A 23,141-nucleotide genomic window follows, 5' to 3' on the forward strand; every position below is an offset into this window, starting at 1 on the left:
ACAGGCTTGGGAGTCAGAGGACGTGAGTTCTAATCCTAGTTCTGCCACTTGTCTATTCTGTGACCTTAGACAAGTCACTTAACTTCTCTGTGCCTCAGTTCCCTCATCTGTAAAATGGGAATTAAAAGTGTGAACCCCATGTGGTACAACCTGATTAACCTGTTTCCACCCCAGTGCTTAGAACAGTGCTTGGCACATAGTAAGTTCTTAACAAATACCATAATTAATATTATTATTAATGGATGTCGGACAAAAATGGAAATAGAAATTTGGGTCTGTTGCTAAGCAGGAAGTGATTTGAATGACCTTTTGGCTGTCTCCTCTTCATCATATTTTGTCCATTTTGAATTTTACTTTAACTTTTCTCTTTTCTAAATAAGGTATATTATCTGGGATATTGATAGGAAAGGAGAGAGGAGAATGGGTATTTGGGTCCAGCTACCATTTATTTTCCCTTGAAAGGGTCACACCTGGAGAGTTTCCAGTACTCTACCAGTCTTGGCTATGGGAGGGAGAGTCAAACAGAGGCATACCCATTCCATTTCTATCTTGGGGAGTGGCTAGTGAGTGGAAGGCAATCTGCTACAAGTCAAAACTCACCTGTGCTGGGCAGCAGCAGCATGGGAAAGAGTCGAGGGCAGTGAGACAAGTTTACTGCATGGAAGGAGGCAATGGTAAATCACTTCCATGTTTTTACCAAGAAAACTCTCTGGATACACCACCAGAATGATTGCAGATGGAGAGTTGGGTTTTCTGGGAGAGATGTGACTGTGGAGTCATTATGGGTCAGAAACGACTTGATATCATAAAACAAGACCATTAATTTTATGGTGTTTAAGTGCTTACATTGTGCCAGGCACTGTACTAAGTGCTGGGGTAAAGGTAATAACATGGACAGTCCATGTCCCATATTGGCGCACAGTCTTAATCCCCATTGTACAGATGAGAAAATTAAGTCAGAGAGAAGTTAAGTGACATGCCCAAGGTCGCAAAGCAAATGAGTGCCAGAGTGGGGATTTGAACCCAGTTCCTTTTGACTCCCAGGCCTGTGCCCTATCCACTTGGCCATGCTACTTTATTGCTACAGCATTTAAGAAAAAGGAATTTCTTAGTGCTGCCAGTGGTCCCCAGTAATGGTCTTTGAGTGCTGGTCAAGTGAAGATGTTTTTGTTATTACTTTCACTGAGGTATATAAAGTATGAAGATTCTGTCTTTGGACTGTGGATCTCAGTATTTAAAATCTGCTGTAGTTTCTTTCAGTGACAAAAAAATTTGGATGAGAATTTTAAAACTTAGCAAATGAGCAGTGAAGCATGGTTAGACTGTAACCTTGTTGTGGGTGGGGGCTGTGTGTGTTTGTTATATTGTAATATTCCAAAAGCTTAGTACAGTGTTCTGCATACAGTAAGCACTCAATAAATATGATTGATTATTGTAGACTTTGAACCCAAGGAAATACTGCTTTGATTAGCATCAGAAGTCATGACTGACTCAACCTGAGTGGGGTGTGTGAACAGTGTCTGGATACTTGGGAAATGACCCATTTGAGAAGATAGCTCTTAGGTTTGCACTATAGGAATCAGAAAAAACTGGGTTGGATCATTGAGGATCTGGAAAAATATGTCCTTCAGAGTTCTAATTTTATTTTAATATCAACAGGATTATAGTGGAATAAGTTTGTGATAGATGGATTTATCTTGTTTTGTCTTATGCCATCCTGTCATCTCCGATCCATAGCGACACCATGGACAAATCTCTCCCATAATGCCCCACTCTACATCTGAAATCATTCTGGTAGTGTATCCTGAGAGTTTTTTCTTGGTAAAAACACGGAAGTGGTTTACCATTGTCTCCTTCTGCGCAGTAAACCTGAGTCTCTGCCTTCGACTCTCTCCCATGCTGCTGCAGCCCAGCACAGGTATGTTTTGACTTGTGGCAGATTACCTTCCACTCTCTAGCCACGGCCCAACCTAGGAATGGAATGGATATGTCTCTGCTTGACTCTCCTTTCCATTATCGAGACTGGTAGAATACTGGAAACTCTTCAAGCGTGACCTTGAGAGGGGGATGGATTTATTATTTTACTTGAAATATGGACTGGAAGCATCATGTAGTAGGGAGGGTTTTTTTTTTCTTTGCTTATCACATTGCTAAATCCTGGATCCTCTTCTTGCCTCTGCCTTTTTGTGAAATGGATTTATTGCCATTACCAGCGGAACTTGAGGCATTTAATGAAGAGTTTTTTCTATTGTAAAACAACTTATCATATCATACATAAATGCAATAACAGTAACATAATATTGGGCAGCTGATATTGATGTGTTCTATGCATTCATTTTAATTTCTTAGTAGACTTTCAAAAATACCATGGCTTTTGTGGAACAAATGTAGATGTATTTGGAGAAAAACAGTGCACCAATATCCCACCCCTTAATAAAGAATAAAGCAATACTTCCAAGATCCACGTAGGAGGGGGCATTTATCCAATGTTGCATTGAAAATCAGTGACAGTAATAAGATTGGCAAACTGAACTACTTTAACTCCTAGGCTTTAATCCACGGTTGTATGTGACAGACTATCCTGGCCTCTTTCTCACATGGTCAAAAGGACCCCTAATTTGCAATAAATCACCAGAGATGTATTTGGGTGGACATGATTGACTTTTAAGGTGGGGTGCAACACTTGCCATGCTTTATTTAATGTAGATGCTGGGTAAAGAATGGAATAATTGTGGTTGGTTTGTTTTTTTTTTTGGACTGTAGGTATTAGAACATCTCCACTTCTTAAAAAAAAATTAATTCCAGAGTGTTGAGAGAAACATGAAGAATTGAGAAGTTGACTGTTTTTCAATTTGCCAAAAATAAATTTTTCCCCAAATGACAGAGAAGCTTCTTCCAAAAGTGGGTTTTATGAAGCTCAAAATTATCGACTTAAGGAAATAAGATTGTCACTCAAAATTTGAGAAAGGACCAGTTCTGGGAAATAAAGAGCTATTTGGTTTCCTAGTTTTAACAGAAAGCCATTTTTACTCTCCTTGAGTACTGTGGTCCTTTTACTCTTCCTGGCTTAGAGATAAATCTGTCCTCCTTTTACTTGGATTGATAGGTTTACTGATATGGTTGTTACCCAAGTGAGAATGTCCTAACCATTTCATCTTTTTTGCAGCTTCAGGACAGTTAAACTTTCCAAAGAATGGTAATTTGTTTTCCCCACAGGAAGTTGTAGCAGGTGGGCATAATGTGGAAAAAGTCAGTGGCATGCTGGAATATTGGCTGGTTCAATGTAGAAGGAGCAAGCATGATTACAGTTGGACAGTGTGATCAGTTATATAGGTTTAGACAGATAGAGGACTTCAGGGAAGCAGTGGGGCCTAGTGGAAAGAATACAGGCCTGGGAGTTAGAGGACCTGGGTTCTAATACTGGTTCTGCGACATACTGCTATGTGACCTTGGGGAACTTAATTAACTTCTCTGTGCTTCAGTTCCCTCATCTGCAAAATGGGAATTCAATAACTGTTCTCCCTCCTACTTAGACTGTGAACCCCATGTGGGGCCTGATTATCCTGTATCTAATCCAGTGCTTAGTACAATTCTTGATACATAGTAAGCATTTAAGTACCATAATTTTGTTGATAATGATTTTTCACAGCTCTGGTCTAAATTGGGGGGGATGGAGTTCACGATTTAATTTCCCAGGAACAACATCTACAGCAGGTGATCAGGTTGGGAGAAGTTGTTGGAGGGTCCTGACAGGCAGGAAAGTCAATCCGAGTCAGAGCCAAACACACCTCTGCAGTTTGAATATGGAGACTCACTTTAGACAGGACTACATGGGGATGGAGCTTCTACTTCTCTTCAGCCTCACCCCTGCCTTACTGTGAGGTTGTTTGTTTTTTTTCTGTTGTCTCTGTCACTGGGTCTTCAGGTCTCCTTACAGTGAATTTTTGGTTGCTATAGTGTCCTGTGCCATATAACCCTAATTTTGTAATAATAGCACCTAACTTGTTGACAGCTGCAGAAATAGGAAATGATACAGAGGAACTAGAATAGGCTGTGCAAGAGAGTGAAATAGCTGCCAAAGACCTCTAATCCCCTCAGATCTCCCAATGAGGAGTGCAAAGCAGAGGAAGCAAAAATAATAACATTGCTCCCACAGTCTGACTCTTGTGGGGGCCATTGCTCATCTTGCGCTAATGTTGTTGTGGTTCTGGGAAAATGTTGGGGGAATATAGCCTTCTTCAGATGTGTATAAAGAATATCATTCTTTTTTTTTTACCTCATTGATTTTCAATGGGCAGTTTACTTCTCATTGCTTTCTTGGTTGATGGATTTATGCCATATTTGCCAGTATTAGTTCCAAATGAATGAATCAATTTTTCGCCTTGTTTGTTTTCAGTAGGTTGATATTGCTATTCCTGCTGATGGCTAGCTTGAACTGTGTTGCCGTTTAGCACTGTCATTTTCTCCGCACTTTATTTTTTTCAGTCTACTTCCATTCTGTTGTCTATCCTTGAAATAGCCTCATCATTAATACTGATTAGACACCACTTTTCCAAAAACTAAAAGTGAAAACAAAACCTCAAAACCCCTTGTTAAATGAAATTTTTAGCCTTTCTGCATTAGTATATTTGGTATCGCAACTGCTCCTACTTTTTAAATAGAAAGGCCTTTGAGGTGAATGTTCTTTTCTCTGCTTGGAATTCATCTAGAGCTCTGACCCTAGACTGTGGAAAAGCAAACTTTATGGTCTACTGCTTTTATGCAACATACATGGGAGGAAAACCTCACCAACTGTGATCTGATGGCATGTAGTGACTCTGATCCAGAGTTTAGTTCAATCCTTGGATGTCCTGTTAGTAGGAAGAATTCCAGACTTTTCTTCTTGTTCCTCACAACAGAAATGGAATTTTTGAGATGTGATTGGTTGGAATGGACTTTGGTTTTTAGTTAATGAAGGTGAGAAGACTTTGGAACATAGCAGGACTGCTAAACAATACTAACCACATTAGAGACAGCTGTCAGGAATTAATGCTTTATAGTTGATAAATTTTAATATTTGTTATATTAAAAGAATCTGTATTTGGCAGAAGGGTTAATTTCAATTTAGTTAACATACTACAAATATTCCTTAAGTTTTTTCTCTTCTGGAAGAAGATTTTATGTATTTTTCCCAATCAGTGGTATTTACCGATTGCTTACTAAGTGCAGAGCACTGTACTAAGCACTTGAGAGAGTATAATACAGCAGAAATAAGCAGAAGTGTTCCCTGCCCATAATGAGCTTAGAGTCTAGAGAGGAGGGGATTGAATCCCTAGGGCTTGAAGGCTGTTGTCTAAATACTTCTAATAGTTAATATTTGGAAGCACCCCTTTTCTCCTCAGAAAATGGCTGGGTGATTTAAAATGTTATTATGGAATATGGGCAGAAGCCCTTCTCTAAAGGTTTGTCAATGTGTTGGTGTCAAAAAACCTGGTCCTGTACAGACTGCAGAAAATCAACAATGAGCTTGTTTTATTTCTGCATTGTGAATCACTTGTAATTTAATGGAAATGAGCAACATGGCTGAGTAGATAGAACCCAGGCCTGGGAGTCAAAAGGACCTAGGTTCTAATCCTAACACTCTGCAGCTTGTCTGCTGTGAGACCTTAGGCAAGTCACTTCACTTTTTGGGCCTCAGTTACATCATCTCTAAAATGGAGATTAAGACTGCGAGCTGATTTGCTTGTGTCTTTCCTAGCGCTTTCTACAGTGCCTGGCACATAGTAATCAGTTAAATGCCATTTTAAAAAAATAATAAAGGTGGCTGGTTCTCTGGGACTTTGCATAGCAGAAGGTACACTTCAAGACTTTTCTCCCTTGTCCCCCAAATATCAGTAGAAGCAGTGTGGCCTAGTGGATAGAGCATGGGCCTGAGAGTCAGAAGGAAGTGGGTCTACTTTCAGCTCTATTACTTGTCTGCTGTGTGTGGATAGAGCATGGGCCTGAGAGTCAGAAGGAACTGGGTCTACTTTCAGCTCTATTACTTGTCTGCTGTGTGACCTTGGGCAAGTCACTTAATTTTTCTGTTCCTCAGTAACCTCATCTGTAAAATGGATATTCAGATTGTTAGCCCTCTTTGGGACATGGACAGTGTCCAACCTTATTAACCTATATCTCCCCCAGTGCTTAGTACAGTGCCTGGCATAAGTGCCTAAGCACTTGACATATACACTGAAAAAAAATGATCAACTTTTAAAAGACTTTGTGTGATTCATACTCAATAGCATGGGAACTGAACTGAGCATGGATATAGATCTGTAACAAGGACCCTAAATTAGGAGATTTCTTTGGGGAATGCACCTTGAGTTTTCAGAGGGATGTGGAACAGAGGGAATGTCAATGGTAGTAGGGAGATGGGACTACCCACCATGAAGTCTTCTTGAATGCAAGAGCCAAAAAAACCCCACCAAAAAACCACCCCATAAAACCCCAAGGAAACTGCAGCAGTGAAAAGGCAGTCACATGTCAGGGTTCTCCTGCTGAACCGGAGAAAGGACTGTCCAGACTTGACAGGTCCTGCTAATTTGTGAACTGGAGGCCTCTGAGCTTTCTCACCTGTTAAAACTACAGTAGTCTGGTCCTTCAGCAGTAAAGCTCTGGGCAGCAGTCCCCATCCTTCTTCCTTCCTACTTCTCCCAAACAGTGACAAACTGTGGATCGTAGAAGGGAAGCATTTGAAGGGGAATGGGATTGCTCCTTGTGATATCAGATTCACCTTTTTAGGAGGGATTAGTGTTTAAAGAGAATTTTAGAGTGTCACTTTCTCTCTTTTGGCCTTGGAATCTGCTATGTTATATTGTATTCTCCCAAGCACTTAGTACAACCCTTTGCACATAGTAAGTGCTTAATAAATATGATAGAATAAATAACTTCAAAAATGCATCACTTTTCATTAGTCTGAGGATTTGGAACAACCAAAACCTGACTTTTTAAAATTAAGGTGAAAAGCATGCTGCCTCTTTTTCCTTTCCCTCCTTTTCTCTTTGTTGTATCATTTCCTCAAGAGGGTCAGTGAGATCTGTGTACCTTACAAATCTCTGCTTAATAAGAAACTTGCATTGTGAAGTTGCCTTTTGGACCCTCTTTTTGTGGTATTTGTTAAGCATTTATTATATGTCAAACACTGGGGTAGATACAAGTTAATCAGGCTGAATACAGTCCCTGTCCCCCTTGGAGCTGACAGTTTGAGTAGGAGGGAGAACAGGAATTGAATAGTGATCTGCACATAGTAAGCGCTCAATAAATACTATTGAATGAATTTTGCAGTTAAAACTGAGGTACAGAGAAGTTAAGTGATTTCCGCAAGGTCATGCAGCAGGCAAGTGGCGGAGCGGGGATGAGAAGCCATATCCTCTGGCTCCCAGGCCCATGCTTTGTCCACTAAGTAAAGAAGGCATTAAGGAGCAGAATATGTTTACTATGAAAACTATGAATATTGTCTATTGAGTTAAAAAAAAAACCAAACAAAAAGAACTGGTTTGAATAAGGTGTGAATTGCTTCTTTATTGGGCTTTTGTTGATAAAACCAATTTAGTGCATAAGAACATTTTCTTTTGACTCAGAGGGTAAAAATTATTTATTAGGGTGACAGTGACTCAGCATCCCAAGAGAAAGAAATGGTGCTGAAGGTCTGAAAAAAGACATAAGGATAAATGTAAATGATTTAGACTTGAAAGATGGAAAACTCCATTGTAAATTCATTTTAACTTCTAGTGTATAGGCTCTGAAACTTCATTATTTATTTTCAGGTATGAGAGGCAGTTGAGACTTGGGCTCAAATGAATGTACCACTTTGGCTCTGCTCTCCTTTTGGCTGTCATTTTTTAAGGCAAAAATTTATTAGAAAAGCACAAATCACAAACATGCATGCCTCTGAGGAGGAGCATTAAGGAAGATGGAGAACGATAGACAGCCAACAGAGGAGAACATGAAGGGACAAGACTGGCACCTACCCAATGGTTGTTTATCACTTTAATAGAGGTCTTACGATATGGGAGTAAAGTAATGTCTTTTTTTAAAATGGTGTTTAAGCATTTAATATGTGCTAGGCACTCTGCTAAACACTGGAATAGATACAAGCTAATCAATTTGGACACAATGCATGTTCCACATGGGGCTCACAGTTTTAATCCTCACAGACGAGTTAACTGAGGCACAGAGAAGTTATGTGACTTGCCCAAGGTCACACAGCAGACAGTTGGAGCTGGAATTAGAACTTGGGTCCTTGTGACTCCTAGGTCTGTTGCACCTGTTTTATGGAAGGAGGAAAGCAATCATTGATTTGGTGGTAAAATCCTGGGAAAAACACATATAAAACAAATTTGGAGCTTTAACTGCTTGAAGGTATTTCTGAAATAGCTCTTGACATATCCAGCTCTTGGTGAATAGTGGATTAGAAAGGTGTGCATCAAAGAAAGAAATGAAATTATATATTCCGCAAGACCTTGGATGAAATCAATCAGTATAGTGCATTCACTGTGTGAAGAATATTGTACTGAGTGCTTGGGAGAGTACATAAGTTCTCTGCCCACTATAAATTTACAGTCTAGAGATGAGCTTATGTAATGTTTTACTGGGTGGCCATGTGGTCTATTACAAAGTGCACGGAACTGGGAGTAAAATGAGCTAAATTCTAGGCTTGATTTTTACCAGTGGCTAATTTAATGACTGATTTTACATACCCTATGCTTCAGCTTCTCTATCTGTGAACTGGTTATTTTGCCTGCCCCTTCCACATCACCAAGATAAATGAGATAGAATGCCTGTGTTAGTAGGAGTAACTTGGTACAGAGTAAGTGCTTAGCAACTACCATATTAGTGGTAGTATTATTACTGGCAAAATAATCTCAAAGCCTTGTATTTCTAATCAGTACAGACATTAACAGCCAATTGAACTTTTTTATCAAAATTTGTTCATTGTGTAATGTACTGCACAGTACATCCAAAGTAATTTTGTTGATGCCTGTTGAGTTAGATGAATTCAGTTCCTCCTAGCATTTTTTCTTGAAACTGTAGGGAGAATCAAGTAGGAAGAGAAGTCAGACTTCGTTGTGACATAATCAATGAGAATCTCTTCCCTGACTCCCCAAATTGCTATCTCCTCTCTGGTTGTGTATATGAAGGTTTTGCTTTTTTTTTTTAAATTTCCCCTCCCATAATGGTGAATAAATATTTCTATGTGAGTTGTACTGCCCAAGGAACACATACAGAACCAGCTGAATAGCATTAGTCTAGGCATGATCCTTCTGAGAGATTGCTTCTTGAAGGAGTGCAGCTGCTCTTTAAGAGGGTTGGGACCATCTCCAGCCAGCCCAGGGAGATGATGCTGAGAGCACATGGAAAACCCATCTTCAGCCAGGCCCTTTTAGTTTAACAACTCATTTCACTGTGTCTGTTACACAGTGGGGTCTTTGACACATCAGAAAGAGCTGCTTTTTTTCTGGGGTGAGGGGGGGTGGCCTTCCAATTCTGACCAGTAAATTTGAAGCTTATGGTTTTTTTAACCCTCTTGAGGAAAGCTTGTGAAGGCTTTTTTTAAAAAATCATTTCATTCCACAAAACTTAAAAAAATAATTGGCCTCTTGGATATGGTGGAGCTGAATGTGATCCTTTCAGTGAAGGTCAGCGGCTGAACTACTAACCAGAGCTTTCAAGGCACAAGTGTTACTTTGGCAAGTACGTTAGGGTCTGAGGCAAATGAAACAGGGTTAGTAGGTGACTCCAATTAATGTACTTTTGGTTGGGACCTGAAGGGGAGTAAACATTTCCTAAAGGGCTTTTCCAATTACTTCAGCATAGTTTTGCGTGATATTTATCTTGTTTGAAGACTTTAGCTTCTTATCCTTTGCATCATTCAATAAAGAAGACAGTTCTTTCCAGACATATCTAAACCAGTGTTCCTGTATATTTGAAAGTCCTATTTTTAAGCTTAAAATTCTTATGTCTACAATTCTTTAAACTGCACCATATAATCACAGATTTACTGTATATCATCAAGATTTTGCAAGTACAAATTTTGAGGCTTTTTGTATTTTTTTCCCTTTAAATTTCAGTCAAAAGCTAAGGCGATTTGTACCAACGTGAGAGAGGATGTAGAGGAAACTTCCTAATTGCTTTTTTCCTCTTCCTGTACCTAAGGTAAGTGATACTGTCCTTCATTAATTGCTTGCCAAATTAATCTTTGTCAAGCTGTTATAGCTGCTGACTTTGAGAATTTATGCTTTTACTGTTCTCTGAAATCTCATTTTATTTTCATTAGTCTGATGAAGATTAACTGATTGAGAGATCTCATGATTTACAGTATTTTGATGGCTTTTGGAGATGTTGTGAAAGTGTTTAGAGTTAAAATGTTTCCCAGAATTAATCAGTACTACTCCTAAATGCTTTCCTCAAACTTGCTAAAGGTATTAAAAGCACCTATTTAAAAAATGCATCTCAAGCTAAAGAGGTCCATTCACTTTCTTTTGGAATTTTCAAAGGTGCTAAATTCCCCCAATATTTAGTCTTCGTTGAAATGAGCAATACTGTTTGAGTCATCTTTCTAAACAATTATTGAAATGAAAAAAAGAGAAGGAAACTGTTCATTTGTATGGTTCCTTTTAGCTTGGAAAATCAAAGGACTATTCAAGTTTAACTTTATTAAAGATGTTCAAACTGGAAGCCTATTAGAAAAGGGCTATTCAGTGCCTCTTACTTTATATTAGTAAGGTGAGAATTAATTTTGAGGCAAACACTACTTTTTCTATTAAATCATTTTAGTACTATTGAATATTGTGCCCTGTCAACTTGAATAACTCTGCTCTCAGGTGTTACATTGCTTAAATTCAGACATGAGACATTGTAAAGTGGCAATAGCAAATATGGTTGCTGTCTTTAAGCTGAGCTTGAGCACACAAAAGTCTTTTATAGTTTCTCCTTCAGACAAATGAACAGAGATGAAAATAGATAAGGCCAGTACACACACATTTCAAGGAAAATCTTTTCTGTTTTAACAAGTCCCTCTAGAGGTTTAGAGTAGAATTTTCCATTTTTTTCCTCATCACTTTTATCATTTGGAGTAAGATAAAAGAGCAATATATAAGAACCTTCACTTTTTAAAAAATTCATTTATGAAATGCTTAATATTTCAAATTCAGTGCAGTGAAGTGTATCTCTCATGGCTTTATTAAATGTAACATAAATGTAACTTCCTGTGGATTCTAGCAAGGATAAATTGAACAGTGAATCAATAGTTCTGAAATATTGAACAGTGTCTTAGGAGTCTTTACCCTTTTTTTGAGGGTTTTTGTCATGCCTTGTAGAGGGAGTAATTGGCATGAGCATGATCATTAGGTTAGTAACTGATATAAAGTTATGGTTGCCAGTACTGTTCCATGAATGATAAAGCTTATAGTCCTCTAGACTGTAAGCCCTTTTGTGGGCAGGGAATGTGCCTTTCAACTCTGTTATATTGTACTCTCCTAAATGCTTATTACAGTGCTCCGCACACAGTAAGCTCTCAATAAATATCATTAGGATAGATTCAGGATGACTTTGACAAATAAGAAATGAACAGGAATAGGATGAGACTCAATTAGCACAAGTACCTTTAAGCTTGAAAAATAAATGAACTGCAATGATGGAATCTTCCCTCCGTGAAACAAAGGACAAGCCTCAGCCCTGATATGTCAGGACCAAGAATGTGTGATTTATGCAATGTCACTCTTACTTTTCCCTGCCAATCAAATTTCCAAAGGGGCACAAAGGGCAGCTTCTCTGGTCCTCAGTTACCTCATCTGTAAAATGGGGATTAACTGTGAGCCTCACGTGGGACAACCTGATTACCCTGTATCTACCCCAGCGCTTAGAACAGTGCTCTGCATGTAGTAAGCACTTAGCAAATACCAACATTATTATTCTGAGGAAAGACAGTCTCAATGAAGTGAATTTGGTTTTTCATCATAAAAGACTAAGGTCCCCATCCAAAGAAAACTCATGCAAGAGTGAAATACTGTAACCAATCAATTTTAGGTAAAGGACTACTGATCTAATATAGGTAGTTTAGCACTTTATAAGCATTTACTGTGTGCAGAGCACTGCACTAAGCACCAGTATACAGTATACAAGTGGAAATAAGTCATGGACCCTGTCCCTCAAGGGGCTCACAGTCTATGAATATAGATGGGGGAGAGTTCTAGAAGCAGACATATTGGGAGCAGTGAAACAATAAAACATTAAAACAGTATAAGAGATGAGGATAAACAACCACTACACAAAATAAAAACTTATTTTAAGCATAACTTGAAATGTAACCTTGTCTTGAAGTATGAATTGTTGTTGATGATCTTTTGAAGTCACTTCCAGTTATGATTCCATAAAGCTTCATCTTTATATAGATAGCATCACAGGAAAGTGCCATTATAGTTCACAATTCGTTTAACATTCTGGAAATCAAGCACTGTTTAAAGTGTCTTGCTCTTTATAATAAATCTCATAAAGAGGTAATTCTCATTAAGGTAGTAGAGGGAATAAGGCAGCTTAGTATGTGCTGTCATAGCAAGTATTGGCACTGCCATTGCTGCTGCTAAGGAACAATTTCCAGTCAATGGGAAATGACTGTCACCAAGGAGCCAGCCCACTTGGCATCACATGATGTATTTAGTCTCCTGTATTTTTTATTTATTAAAGTAATCGAGGATTTTTAGTGATAAATTTTGCCTGTAAACCAGCTCTTCTCTTCTATTTTTCTGGCCATATTTTTCAGATTCTGTTCTTCCTCTTATTACTCATCAAATTTAGGTGGGTATTTAGATTTGTACTTTGACAAACATTTTTAAAGTAAATTCTAAGTATTCGGGAGGTCCCTCCTTCCCTTGTTATATTGATTTCTTCTGAGGGGGCAGTAGCACTTGTGGTTAAGTCTCGAAGGTGAATTTTCACCTAATTCTACCTGTGGAGCAAGCTGAGTCCACAGACTTGACCAAGGTTTTTCCTGAACCTCATCGTTAAGCCTGTGGTCTTGCTCGTCTTGATTGGAGATTTTAATAGGAGTTGAAAAGCATCTGACTTGGTTTGATGGAGTATTAGGGAGAGCAGGAGGCAGGAGAGGGGAGTTTGATTGATTGTCTTAATAAGAAAACTGTACATCGTCTCTTCCAACTTCTGGGTCTTCAATCATATTCCCTTTTTGTGAGGGCTAAGGCTGCTATTTCTGCCACATTTCACTTGAACTCTTTTTACAGAAATGATGGAAGCACTGCAGAGTTTCGGATCCATGACAGGATCAACTTGGATTGGGTTTAGTCCATAGTTTGTGTTAGGGGTCATTATCATATTCCCTAGTTAAAAGGAAGGGAAAAGCAAACTGAGTGGTTTAGCTTAAAGATTGTGAATGAATTCCTGAAATGAAACCATTCGCAAGTTATAGGTTTGGCAAGATGTGTCTGCATTCTAATTAGGCACTTATTTTTTCATGCTGTGGTTGTTTTTCAAAATCAAATTCCAAGAGAGCCCAATAGTGGTGTTGAATTTCTTGACTGTTTTTTAAATATATATTATAACCTTGTGTAATATTTGTCCAAGTATTCTTTACGTTGGCAAGTAAGAGTGGAGAAACACTTCACTTACCACAAATACTTTTCAGGGGAAAGATTTTCACGTATCAGGTGGACAACCTGCTTACCCTGTATCTACCCCAGCGCTTAGAACAGTGCTGTGCACATAGTAAGTGCTTAACAAATATCAACATTATTATTATTATTATTATTTATTTTGCCTTTTTATTAAAGAAGTAGTTTGGTGAGGGTGTACCTGCTATTTTAACCTATTGTAGCTTTATGTCATGGTCAATGCTATGGATATTTAGAAAAACCCATATGGTCTTGTGGAAATATGGTCTTCCTGGGAACTGGTAGTCTGAGTTCTAGCCTTAGCAGGGGTAGCAGTATTATTAACTTGGTACATTACAGTGAACTATGCTCTTGAGAAGCACACAATTAAGAAGGGACCCATTGCCTGCTCCCAAGTAACTTAGACTCTAGCAGGGGAGCAGACATAAAAATATTTCCAGTAGTCCAGTACAGTTGAATAGACACACTCAACAAGAGGCCACAGACGGCCTCACTACACTGGGCACAGGAGATTAGCCGCCCCTTACTTTTCCTCCCCTCTACACACCACAGGGACTCCCATAAGCCCCTTCTTCTCCAGCCAGGAGACTGAGGAAGTTGCTACAGTATGAGGTGGCCTCAGCTTTCAAAATTTTGGAAGACTATGGCTACCACCATGACCATGACTAAGGCCAAGGTTGTAATCATTGGACTCGAAGTCATGAGGAACCAAAACTCTGCTCCTCTAGCCACAGTACCCTGTCCTCTTGTTACAGTTACTGTTCTCCTTATCCTTGATATTGTGTTGTATTTCTATTGTTTCACCCTTCCATATGTGTCTGTCACCCTTCCTCTCTCCCCTTACTTATTCATAAGATTCTGAGTCCCTTGAGGGCCATGGATGGTGTCTTATTTTCACCTGTGGATCTACTTTTTCCAGCTTTAAATACAGTGCTCTGCATATAGTAAATACTTAATACCATGACTATTACTAGTGGTGAGTATGGATATAAATAAACTCATAAGTGCTCCAGTGGGCTGATAAGGTCTAGAGTTCTGGGAAGATTTGTTAGAACAGGTGGGACTTAGGAGGGCTTTGAATGTGGGGAAATGCTGTGATCTATTAGATTTAGGAAGGGAGGGAGTTCTAAGAGGCTTGTTGGGGAAGCTAATTTGCTCTGTACCTCAGTTTCCTCAGCTATAAAAAAACCTGCCTCTTTCTACCTCACAAGAACGTTGTGAGGTTAAAATGCAATACATTATGTTAAAAGATCTTGGGAGGGGTATATGAAGAAGGCTCACTTCTACCTTGCTGATTTTCAATGGACAGTTTACTTCTCATTACTTCCTTGGCTGATGAATTTGTATGCCTTATATGCCTGTATAAGTTCCAAGTGAATGAATCAGTTTTTTGCCTTGTTTTCACTAGGTTGATATTGCTATTCCTGCTGATGGCTAACTTGAACTGCATTACTGTTTTGTACTGTCATTTTATCCATACTTCATTTTCAATCTACTTTCATTCCATTGGGCTTGCAATAGACTCATCAATAATAATGATTACAGTATTGAGCATTCACTGGGTCCCAGGAACTGTATGAAATGCTGGGCTAGAAGCAAGATGGTGCGAGCAAATACAGTCCTGTATCACATGCAGCTCACAGTCTTAATACCCATTTTACAGATGAGGAAACTGAGGCACAGATAAATTAAGTGATTTGCCAAAGGTCACAAAGCAGACAAGTGGTGGAGCACATATTAGAACCCAGATCCTCTGACTCCCAGGCCCATGCTCTATCCACTAGACCACACTGCCTCTTTCCACTGGGCCATGCTAATTAATACCACATTGTTAGTCTTCCAGAGTCATTATGGCTTTCTTGATTTGGCTTTCCATTTTTTTTTCTCTGTGAAGACATCATAGAGTGTTTCCTAGGAGCAAAACTCAGGACAACATTTAGCTGTTTCACTGATAAAAATCTCTGGCAGTGTTTAGGGAATTCCAGTCAAGTCTAGTGCCTTACCTTGATCTTCAACCCAACTGTTAGTTTGGAGAGGTTACTATTATAAAGCTGGTCACAATTATTTATGTGTCATTTTGTTTATGTCCTTCCAGAATAAAATTAAGATTGCAGCTACTGTCTGACTCTTTAAAGGACTTAGAGTGATGCTTGTAGCTAGCTGAGCTGAAAGAGTTTCACAGAAGATTCCAACACAAATTTTTAGGTTCTTTGCTGTATCCCTGAGTAGGGTTGTGAAGAGCAGGGTGAGTAAGAATAGGTCTGTTACATGACCCTGCTTTACTTAGTTAGCTTTGTAGAAAGGATCAGACAAGATAGCTTCAACTTTGACCCAACCAGGATATCACTGTGAAGTTGCCTCAGGCTACTGATACATTTCTCAAGTAGAAACAAATTTGTTTGCCACACTCACCTCAAGGGTAACTCCTGGGAGTCCACTTAATTGCTGGGAAATGCAGAGATTTGCTTCACTTCACATTTGCTTTGTCTCTAGGACCTCAGCTATTCCAAAACCAGTTCAGATGTCAGATTTGTCTTTATGGTATTTTAGTGCTTACTATGTTCCAGGCAATATAATAAGCACTGGGGTAGAAAAAAGCTAATTATTATGATTATTATTATATTTGTTAAACACTATGTGTCAAGCACTGTTCTAAGTGCTTGGGTAGATGCAAGTTAATCAGGTTGGACCTACTCTCTTTCCCACTTGGGACTCGAACTTACTACCCATTGTACAGATTTGGTAACTTAGCCACAGAGGAGTTGTGACTTGCCCTAGATCACACAGCAGACAAGTGGCAGAGCTGAGATTAGAACTCAGATCCTTTTGACTTCCAGGCCCGTGCTTTTTCCACTAGGCCACACTGCTTCTCTAACTGAGCCCATCTCCTGCTTGATATTAGTAACTTGAGAGCCAGTGACAAATATTATTATGGTACTTTTTAAGTGGTTCCTACACATCAAATGCTGTTCTAAGCACTGGGGTAGATACAAGTTAATCAGGTTGGATCCAGTCCCTGTCCACTATGACGTTCAGAGTCTAAGTAGGAGAGAGAATAGATATTGAATTCCTATTTTACAGTTGAGGAAACTGAGGCACAGAGAAGTTTAGTGACTTGCCCTAGTTCATACCACAAGCAATTGTCAGAGTCAGGATTAGAATCCAGATCCTCGGACTCTCAGGCCCAGGCTCTTTCCATAGGCTGTGCTCATAATCCTCACTAGGTTACCTTGGATCATTCTTCCTCTTCCACAGGGAGAGTTCCTGACCCAACTTACCGTGGTGTCCCAGACTGAGCCTCCCCTTTTCCTCTGCTCCTCCTTCCCTCCCCATTGCCCCGACTCCCTCCCTCTGCTCTACTCCCCCACCCCATTTGTGTATATTTATTATTTATATTTATTATTCTATTTTATAATTATGTGTATATATCTTTAATTGTCAGCTGTGTGACTGGGCAAGTCACTTCACTTCTCTGTGCCTCAGTTACCTCATCTGTAAAATGGGGATCAAGACTGTGAGCCCCACGTGGGACATCCTGATTCCCCTGTGTCTACCCCAGCGCTTAGAACAGTGCTCGGCACATAGTAAGCACTTAACAAATACCAACATTATTATTATTATAATTCTATTTACTTATATTGATGCTATTGATGCCTGCCTACTTGTTTTGTTGTCTGTCTCCTCCCTTCTAGACTGTGAGCCCATTGTTGGGTAGGGATTGTCTCTCTTTGTTGCCAAATTATACTTTCCAAACACTTAGTACAGTGCTTTGTACACAGTAAGTGCTTAATAAAAATGATTGAGTGAATGAGTATATGAATGAGTAGATCTGAAATGAGTCAGGAGCCATTCCATATGCCACCCCACACTGGAGCAATGCCAAGTCCCTTTTTGGGTTGAATAGCCCACCCATGGAAGAGGACATTCAGAGGGTTCCTGGGATCCCTTTTGTGACCCATATGAACCTAACTGCAAGGTTGGGAATTCAGTACATTGTCCAAGCATCTGCTACAGAGAATGACTGCAAACTTAGAGACTTTAGGGGTCTGATTCTCTGAACTTTTTTGCTAGTGCTTTACAGAGTGCACTAGTATTACAGAGTGTTTATTCTCTTAGGGACCAAATTCTTATCCTCTGGAATGAAATAGTTTCCAGAGCAAATTCCAATGGCAAAAGCCCATTGATTGAGACCCTGCTATCCTCAAGGAGGAATGATGCTAAATTTAATACTGTAGGGAAGAGAAGTGCAAAAACTGTGGGACCCTGGACATTGTGTTCCAGATGTTTTGACACAATGGTCCAGATGTTGGGTTGACAATACATTTCATTATTTCATAAACAGTCACAAATGCAACTCTCACCTGGCACAGGGAGAAAGAAAGAGACCCACTGTGTGATTTGGAGCCTAGGACCATAGTCACAGATTTTTGCAGCCAAACAAACACAAATCCTTTAATCCAGCCTTGGAAAATTTGTGTTTCTCTAAATTTTAGCGGTTTCAAGTCAATGGGCCCAAGGCCATAGCAGATTTGCCTTGGTGGATTCCAGTCAGGCCTTGCCTAGTTTGGCTCTGCTTTTTGTGGGGATTAAGAAGGGGATGTAGCCACATGACCATCCAGCTATCCTGATGCCATTTTTGTCTTCAAACCATTCAGGGCTTGCTATGAGGTAACTCTGTCCATGATAATTATAACTATAGTGTTAAGCACTTACTGTGTTAAGTGCTTTGGTACCTACTGTGTAGCTGTTGGAGAGCAGTCTTCTACTGTTTTCATTACTGCCTGAAGGAAGGAGATTAAAAATGTTTATTTGGAAAGAGTTTTTTTAATATTTGTTAAATGCTTACTATATGCCAGGCACTACCAAATGCTGGGGTAGATACAAGCTAATCAGGTGAGACACAATCTGAGTCTCAGTCCTAATCCTCATTTTACAGATGAGGGAATTGAGGCATAGAAAGGTTAAGTGACTTGCCCATGGTCACATAGCATACAAATGGCAGAATTGGGATTAGAACCCAAGTCTTTCTGACTCCTTAAGTGTGGTAATCTAAAAGCGCATCTGCATTGATTTGTCTCATCTACTGCTCAGGTCTGCTCAAAGGTGTTCATTCTCACATGGCTGCCCCTTTATTCCTGAATGAAGTCATGGGAAAATTTTGAGGCTCACATAAAAAGCTCTGGGACCTGGGTGAGTCATCATACCAGAAGGCAAAACAGGAAGGAAAACAAAGAAGCAGGTGCAGAGAAAGTCTTATTTTTACTTAAAATTCTAAGATTTTCATTTAAGCATGGATTATCAAGGGACTGTTTTCTCTTCCATTGAATAGTTTGGAGGATTTTCCTTGCCTAACAGCAATCAACTCTGTAGTTCTTTTCTAGGTTGGTTTCAGCTAGAATCTGGCAGCTGGTTTGTTGTGAAAACACTGAGGTGTTTTGTGTTTTTTCTATGAAGGAGAAGAAAAAAAACATTGTTTCAGGGCTAGTTATGAGCATTTTCCTCCCAGCTCTTGTTTCCTTGATCTTTTTTTTCTCTCATGTATTTCCAGGTCTCCATGTTAGAATTCTGCTTTTCTGCCTTGACTAAGATCATTCTCCTCTCCAGTTAGTGCTTAAGATAGTGTTGGGTTGCAACCATTCCTACTTTGTCAGTTAAAATGACAAAATCCTGCCTCTTATTTCTGCTTTGAGTTGTCAAAGCATGCACTCTCTTATTCTACTGAATGGTGTTCCATGTACTGCCTTCCTTTTAAGGAGAATGACATTTTAATGTTGAAAGCATATTTGAAAGCCTTTCCTATATTGTTCTGTAGTTTGGTTCACAGTGACCCTATCTTCTACTGGAGACAGCTACCACCTCAAATCTGCTTGCAAAACCTGACCTCTCAACACCTCCCACAGTCTCACATTTTCTCTTGTTTCCAGGATATCGTCTCATGGATGTCCCACCCACATTTACAAGCCCAGGAAATTTGAAAAATCTCATCTTCCCTTTTTAATCAATTATTATTATTATTTTTTACAGTATCTAAGGGCTTGCTATGTGCCAGGCACTGTACTAAGCACTGTAATAACTGGACTACCACCTCTACCTAGAATTTCCATCTCAGTTGACATCTATCTTTCCTGTCCTTTGAAGCTTGCAACTGTGGAATTCTCAGACTCTTCACCATCTTTCAACTCTTAAATTCACTCTGTCATTAAATTTTGTTGCCCTTTCCTACTCATCCAACTGGCCACTAATATTATACAGGCATTTGTCATATACTAATTAGACTGTTCTCTTCACAGGCCTCCCTGCTTCCAGTTTTTCTCCAGTCCATATTCCACTCTGCTGCCTTAACTATTTTTCCAAAATGTCATGCTGTACACATCTTTCCATTCCTCAAAAGTTTCCAATGCTTATTTAATCCTCTCCCCATCAAGCAGAAACTCTTGACTGTTGACTTCGGGACATTCCGTAAGCTTGCTCCTTCTTGACTATCTCTCCCATGCCTCAGCTTGAACTCTTCATTCCTCTGAAGTTCTTGTTCTCACTAGGCCATATTCTCAACTCTCTCACATTCCACCCCTTGCTCTTGCCCTTCCTCCTGCTGTAATTTACCTCCTCCTTCAAATCCACCAGCCAACCATTCTTTCCATCCTTCATCACCCTTCTAAAAACCCACTTGCTTCAAGAGCTTCCCCCAGTTATGTTTTGTCTGCCCAAGTAGCATCAAACCAAAAGTAACCCTTAGTATTTTTGTTGATACTCCTGAGCACTTATGTATAAACTTCATGCAGATGAATTTAAACTTAAGCTATTATTTACAGTATCTATTAAGAGCCAGAGTGCTTATGAATGACTTTTATCTAATCTACCCAACTCCTCCATTAGATTGTAAACTCCTTGAGGATGGGGCTCATGTCTTTTACTCAATTATACTCTTCCAACAACCTAGTGCAGTGCTCTATAAACAGTAGGGGGTCAATAAATGCTATTAATTGTTTTTTGAAAATGCCAATTTAAGTGTTTACTCTGTGTCCAACCCGATTGTTTTGTGTCTAACCCAGCGTTTACTATAGTGCCTGTCACATAGTAAATGTTTAACAAATGCCATAAAAACCCCAAAACAATTGTACTAAGCTCTGGGATAGATACAAGATGGTCAGGTGGTGCACAGCCCCTGCCCCACATGGGCTCATATCTTACCCCACCATCTTACAGATGAGCTAACTGAGACATGGAGAAATTGAGTGACCAGCCCAAGGCCATACAGCAGGCAAGTAGAGCCAGGATTAGAACCCAGGTTCTCTGATTCCATTAGGTCATGTTGCTTCTCAATTGATTAGCCCACACTGTCTTCTTGCACTCTGTCCCAATTAATATATTATAGAATATCTAGAAATTATCTACTTGAAATTGCTTATATTATGCTTGTGGGTCCCATCACATGGCTGCATCAATCCATGTTGTACAAGATTTATGTCCATCCATGAGACAACTTCAGAGGATTACATATTACTGTAAAATTTTATCCTTTGAACTAGAATTGGGTTCATCTGTTACAATTCCAGGATATAGTGGACAACTACTTGTCACAGAATTACATTCTTATGATCACTCTGTACATTGGGAAAAATCCTGTCCCAAAGGAGTCAATTTAGGAAATTTTACATGACTATAAAGGGATAATCACCATCTAGGCAGGTGGGAGCAAGCCTGGGTGTGATGTGGCTCTGTAATGGAGATCTGGAGATAAAGGGCTTTACAATGTTGTTTCACTGATTATCCTCTCTCCTCTTTTCTCCCCTGTCCAAGAAAAACTTGGAGAGCATGTCACCTCTAAAAGACAGTGGAGCAGGTAGCAACCCATTTGAGCAGACAAACACAAAATTGTTGAAAGGGCAGGGTGGATAAAAATGAAAGTGAGCCTAAAGAAAAGCCTGCTTGGCCCTCTAAAAATGTATTTGACTTGTTGCATAAACAAGTTAGGTACACTGTGGAGGTTTTGTTATGTGAATATTGTGGTGTGATTTGGATATCTAGTGTATATGAAATGCTCAAAATTATTGAAGAACAATAACTACAGTGATGTGCGTACATGTATCAATAAAATGAAAAGTTTTTGAGGGCAGTGAGTGCATCTTCTGTTGTTCACTCCCCAGTATTTAGTACAGTGCTCTGCACACAGATGCTGAATAATTACTATTGTATATTATATATGCTTTATGTGTGTTAGTAGTGATATATATATGCATATATATACACACAAAATATACATATATACATATACATGGAATTGTACATTCCAAGCACTTAGTACAGTACTCTGCACACAGTAAGCTCTCAATAAATATGATTGAATGAATGAATATACTATATATGTATGTATCTGTAATCTGTGTATTATCTATCCTTTGAGTTAGAGGATGACACAATAATGGTGATGAGCAGCGAGGCCTAGTAGAAAGAGCCTGGGCCTGGGAGTTGGAGGACCTGAATTCTAATCCTAGTTCTGCCACTTACCTACTGTGGATGTAACCTTGTGCAAGCCACAACTTCTTGGTGTCTCAGTTTTCTCATCTGTAAAATGGGGATCCAATACCTGCTCTCCCTCCTACTTCTAATACCAGCCCCATATGGGTCAGGGACAGTGTCTGACCTGTTAACTTGTATCTACGCCAGCAATTAGAAAAGTGTTTGACACATGGTTAAGCACTTAATAATACCATAATTATTATTATTATGATTTTTTTTAATCTTTGGAGCTAAATTCTTGATATTGATAATCCTCCATATAGCATGTAATTGTAAAGATTCCCCTTCACTGATGTATTTGTTTTTCTCTCATGAAGTGAGGTCCTTTCCCTCCCTATTCTCCCTCTGTACTCTTTCTTTGCTCCCTGTCTCCCCCTCTATACTTTCCTCATCCCCCTCTGCTCTCCATCCAATAATGGTGAAATTTTTGAAATTCTGTGGTTTCATTTGTTGAAGAAGTCTGTGTCGGTGTGGAGAAAAACAAATTTTCTCTTTTTGTAGATTTTTTCATATATATGTATATATTTTTATATACCAACAGATCTGGATGCTTTGCCACTCCTAGAGTAGTGGTAGTGATAACGATAACACCTCCCATCATTCTCCTTTAGAGAAGGAACATGGCTTAATGGAAAAAGCATGGCCTTGGAAGTCAGAAAGTTGTGGGTTCTAATCCTGGCTCTCCCACTTATCAGCTGTATGACTTTGGGCAAGTCACTTAACTTCTCTGTGCCTCAGTTAACCTCATCTGTAAAATGGGAATTAAAACTGTGAGCCCCATGTGGGACAATCTGATTACCTTCCATCTACCCCAGCACTTAGAACAGTGCTAGGCACATAGTAAGTGCTTAACAAATACCACCATTATTATTATTATCATTATTATTATTATCAGTCCTTGGCAGTAGATAGCATTCTGCTTGTTGTGGGCAGGGAGCGTGTCTACCAACTGATATATTGGACACTCCCAAGCAC

General features: G+C 39.3%; 1 protein-coding gene across 3 annotated transcripts in view; it reads left to right on the forward strand.

Moving 5' to 3' along the window:
• The window catches only part of CSGALNACT1 (chondroitin sulfate N-acetylgalactosaminyltransferase 1), a 258,159-nt gene that overhangs the window by 88,459 nt on the left and 146,559 nt on the right, over window positions 1-23,141 (forward strand). For all 3 annotated transcript variants that reach the window (XM_029066246.2, XM_029066245.2, XM_029066247.2), the window contains one exon: window positions 10,092-10,176. The gene's annotated coding sequence lies outside the window, so the exon portion shown is untranslated. The remainder of the gene's footprint in view (window positions 1-10,091; window positions 10,177-23,141) is intronic.

Source organism: Ornithorhynchus anatinus, chromosome 5 (genome assembly GCF_004115215.2).
Source record: "Ornithorhynchus anatinus isolate Pmale09 chromosome 5, mOrnAna1.pri.v4, whole genome shotgun sequence".
NCBI lineage: Eukaryota > Metazoa > Chordata > Mammalia > Monotremata > Ornithorhynchidae > Ornithorhynchus > Ornithorhynchus anatinus.